Below are 5,098 nucleotides of genomic sequence, written 5' to 3'. Positions count from 1 at the left end.
TGTTAATGTGGAAGTTTAGATTGTTTTCTACAATCTTGTTCAAATTTTATTGACTTAGGTCAAAGCTAATATACAGAGTAAATAAAAACAGAGGGGGTACTAACTTCTCTGTAAATGCTAACTCATCAAACAAACGAGCAATTTAACTCTGTAGTCAAACAAAAATATAAAGTATTTAAGATAGAAAAATCATCAGATGAAAATTCATTACAAACATAAGAGTGAGTAATTATACATAACACTTCATAACTAAACATCGTACTAAAGTTGCAACGACATTAATTATAGATAGGCTAAAAGCAGCTAATGAGACATAATGCTAATCCTCCTCGTCAGAGGAGATGTCATGCACGATCGGTGCGGTTCCGGAGCCTGATGCCTCACCATCTTGGGTTCCCCTGGGCTTCTTCGGCACCGGCATTCCATCGTCGGTGGAGAGTTGCGCATCGGCAGGGAGGTGCTCCTCCACCACGCGCGGGTCGGCTAGAAGGGGGGTGATGGACTCATCATCGGCCTTCTCGACGGCGAGGTATCGCTCCTCCTCCCATGGTTGGAGGGGAACCACGACATCGTCGCCATGCACCTCCTCCTCCGACGAGCTCCAACCGAAAGCCTCCTCACCTCATTCGTCCAGCTCGAGGAATCGTACGACACTATGACGGTCGGGAGGTGCTGGAATGAGTACGTGAAACGATTGGTCGGGAGGAGCCTCACCATGGCAATTTTGGGCCTGATTCATGTGAGGTTTGCGAAAAATGGGTTGCAGCAGGAAAGACCTTGGCTTTGTGAAGGGTGCCAGTGGGAATTTATAACGGCGAGGAGGTGAATCAGCGTCGGGCCAGCTAGTGGGTCACTTTATCGAGGGAGAGGAGGCAAAGCGGGTGATCAAATGAATTTGGGACGCCTAAGTCTGAAGTGATACACACACAAAAAAACATACATCATTGACCAACCACTATAAACATCTCACATAGCAAACAACCAGTGATGAATAAGGGTTAGGTATACTCATTAATCAATTATCTTTGACCGACTTAAAATTAGCCGGTCTGTGATGAGTGGCTAGATTAGTCCCTCGACAATCATCACTGACGCCACTTTGTTGGCGGTCAGTGATGACCCTTATCAATGACACGTGGTCAGTGGTCGGTCTGCGATGAGGGGTCAATAGTGATCGGATTTGTAGTAGTGAATACATAGTTCTTCAAATACGGATACCTGGTAGCCACATGTACTAAAGGAGCGTGTTGTCAAGGGTGTATTGGACCACACCAATTTCAGAGTTGTGCTTTCGATAACGAATGGTGTGGTTCTTATAAAGCTTGCCGACGAAGATGGAGTGGCCCTTTTTTTTATCATCATATTTATGAGTGAAAGGCCACAAATTTAAGTTCTGGAAGGTTGACAGAGTACGTGTGCTATGGTTCAAATGGCGAGATAATAACAGCATACATGTGCGATGAGATGTGTGTTCTATAGTTCAAATGATGTGCTTTTGCTCTTTGCCTGTGCCACTAAGCCACGCCACAAAGTTCTTTAGCCTAATTATAATCAACCCTAAGAATGAAATGGACTAGTGATCATGCTTTGGTATCTGGTCATTTGTAGGTCACAAATATATACTCCCTCCGAGGGAGCAAGTAGCAATGACATTAGTCATGTAGAACAAGAATTAAAGAAAATATCTACCTCTCGCTGTCGAATGTCTACAAGCCAGATTTTGCAGAAGCACCTTCTATACTAAGATCCGCATGGTCTGTCGGCATGGCGCTTGTCGCAGGCCCGCAGCCCCCACTGCGACAGCGCAAAAATAGTGGTGTCGCTAACGCAGTCGCCTTCAGATTGCAACTGAAACTCTCCTCGCAGTCACACTGTTGCAGCTTTGTGAAACAACTGGTGGGCCAAGATTGCAAAGGCAAAGGCTTTATATATTTATTTTTTATAAACGAGGCAAATGCTTTACATGATGATCAAAATACTCAACACTGACGAACTGTAGAATTCTTGACTCTGTATTCTCAGCCCATACAATTCAGTATCCAACCCGTTAGTTTTTATTGGCATGCAACCACATCTCTAGATGATCACAAGCAATCATAGCTTGCACAAGGAGAAGAACCATGCTTCTATACTAATCTTAAAGCAGTACAGTAAATTTACTATGAACTGCTTCTTAGTCCAAAATGCTCTACCAATCGTAACAGGGACGAGGGAGGCTCAGAAGAAATGATTTGTGGCAACCGCATGCAGCGGAAGGGGAGTGCCATGGCATTGGTATTATCAGGTCCAAAACCAGATGTGTCACCCACTATAGAAAAAAGCAAGAAAGTACTCCTTGATTTTTATTTTTCCATCAGATATATTGACACATCGAACCAACAAACTCATGGAATTAAATGTAAATCTAAGGTTTTTAAGCTGGACTGCTTCACTTCCATGGGTAGGTTCTCTCTTTTGTATATTCCTCCCCCTAACCAGGTACGTTTTGGACTCTGCTCCTTTGTTTTCATTTTTGATAAAAGACTGGGGTTGTTGCTTGCAATACATAGTAAAAGTAAAAAATATTTCTTCTTGGTGACTCACATCCAGGGTACAATCTAGGATAACAAAGAAATATTTGGCCACTTTGGCAATCTTGATATAGAATTTGCAACGACGACAACCATAAAAGAAAGATGCATGTGCACATGCCCATGCATTGCACGGACCAAGATGCATTTATGTCTAAGACTAGCAAGATGTCCATGCGTTGCACAGACCAAGATGCATTTATTTTACAAAAACTGTTGTGATTGACCCATGCGGGAGTAATCTCATGTGTAAAAACTAACGACATCTGCAGGTTTACATAACTCAGCACATACACCGCTGATGCAGACCCTCTCCGACTCTGACCTCCGCAAGCACGTCGACAACGCCATCCGTGTCCCAACAACTCAGACTGAGCGGAATGGGGGAGACGAGAAAGAGGAGAGATAAGGTGAGGAGTGGGCTGCGGTGCTGGTAGGTGGTCGGACTGAACGGAGGCATGGGGATGGACGCCGCCGACAGCTGCCGCCATGCCAGATTGTTAATTGCTCAACAATGAGGTTGTGGGAGATAAGGATGAACAAGGAAGGCCTTATATGCAAATGTGAAGAGAGGTGCGGGTACCTTTTTACAAAATTGCCATAGTTTGTTTTCTATCCGTCAGATATAGATCAGACGGTATATATTGTAGGATAGCAGGCACACCATCATCACCAAGTCTTTTTATAAGAGTAGAGATAATGATAATGAATCTCTTTGCTTCTACAATCATCTCCACACAAGCTAAGACATTACCATTGGAATCATCATAAAGTTGCTCGTTTGATCCTCTAAAAGTCAAACTGCAATTACCAAGAAATTCCACAATGACAACTATTCTGAATAAAACTTGCCTTATGTGTTCCGTCTCCTTTGTGATTTGCCGTTGTGACTTTTGTCAATTGTTTCATGCTTGCTTAGTCTAGTTCTCGTTTTATTCCAAGAGTTCATATTATCAATATGCTTGACACTATCCTCATGTTCTTTCAGTGTCTCATCAGTATGCCTCTGATCACTAAATTCATCATGCCCCAATGAACTCTTGCACTTCATAATTGAAAAGCTTACAACAACAAAAACACTTTATTGGCGTGTTTTGAATAAAATAACCATTTTCTATCACACACACACCTCTTCATTGCTCATTTTTCTATAGTAAGAATGGCTATACGAAAAATGTCTTGAATTTCCATCCAAAGAATATTCAAAATGTTCTTCCATTTTAGGTCCCTTGTTCAGCTCGTTTGCCTCCACCTAAAATGGAAGAGAAAAGACTGGAGAAGGGGCCTAAAGTGGAAGAAGAAAATACAGTGTCCTTTGGATGGAAATCGAAGACAGTTTCCGTATAGCTATTACTCTAGAAAATTGAGCAATGGAGATATGTGTGATAGAAAAAGGTTAGTTTATTTGAAACACGCCAATAAAGTGTTTTTTTTTGTTTTAAGCTTTTCAGTTCTGAGAAACGCAAGAGTTCATTGGGGCATGATGGATAGTAATTGGAGACATAACCGAAAGAACATGACGCTAGTGTCAAGCATATTACCAACATGAACTCTTTGAATGAACTGAGAATTAGAATGAGCAAGCATGAAACAATTGACAAACAGCTACAACAGGAAAGGAGAATGAATTCATAAGGCAAGTTTTATTAAGAATAGTGGTCATTGTGAAAAAAAATCATATAAGCGCAATTCGGCTTTTAAAGGAAGAAGAAAATACATTGTCCTTTGGATGGAAATCGAAGACAGTTTCCGTATAGCTATTACTCTAGAAAATTGAGCAATGGAGATATGTGTGATAGAAAAAGGTTAGTTTATTTGAAACACGCCAATAAAGTGTTTTTTTTTGTTTTAAGCTTTTCAGTTCTGACAAACGCAAGAGTTCATTGGGGCATGATGGATAGTAATTGGAAACATAACCGAAAGAACATGACGCTAGTGTCAAGCATATTACCAACATGAACTCTTTGAATGAACTGAGAATTAGAATGAGCAAGCATGAAACAATTGACAAACAGCTACAACAGGAAAGGAGAATGAATTCATAAGGCAAGTTTTATTAAGAATAGTGGTCATTGTGAAAAAAAAATCATATAAGCGCAATTCGGCTTTTAAAGGATCAAGTGAGCAACTTTATGATGACTCCAATGATAATTCCGTAGCTTGTGTGGAGATGATTGCAGAATTTTACTTGGTAATGCAAGAGCATCTTAGATGTATTCAAACAAAGAGATTCATTATCATTATCTTAGCCACAAAATTCAAAATGAGTTGATTTTTCTTATGGTTGTTGACGTTACAAATTTTATTATCAAGATTTTTGAAGTGGACAGATATTTCTCTATTATCCTAGATTTGTAATCCGGATGTGAGTCACCAAGAACAAATGAGTATGTTGGTTTGATGTGTTCATATGTTTGATAGGAAAAAAATTGAGTACTTGGGTTTTAAAAGTGGTTGACACCATCTACTTTGGGACTTTTCATGGTATTAGTCCATTCTATCTATGAAGTCCTTCTACCGTAATAGAT

This window comes from Triticum dicoccoides, chromosome 2A (assembly GCF_002162155.2).
Source record: "Triticum dicoccoides isolate Atlit2015 ecotype Zavitan chromosome 2A, WEW_v2.0, whole genome shotgun sequence".
NCBI classification, from domain to species: Eukaryota; Viridiplantae; Streptophyta; class Magnoliopsida; order Poales; family Poaceae; genus Triticum; species Triticum dicoccoides.
This window is presented reverse-complemented; position numbering follows the sequence as displayed.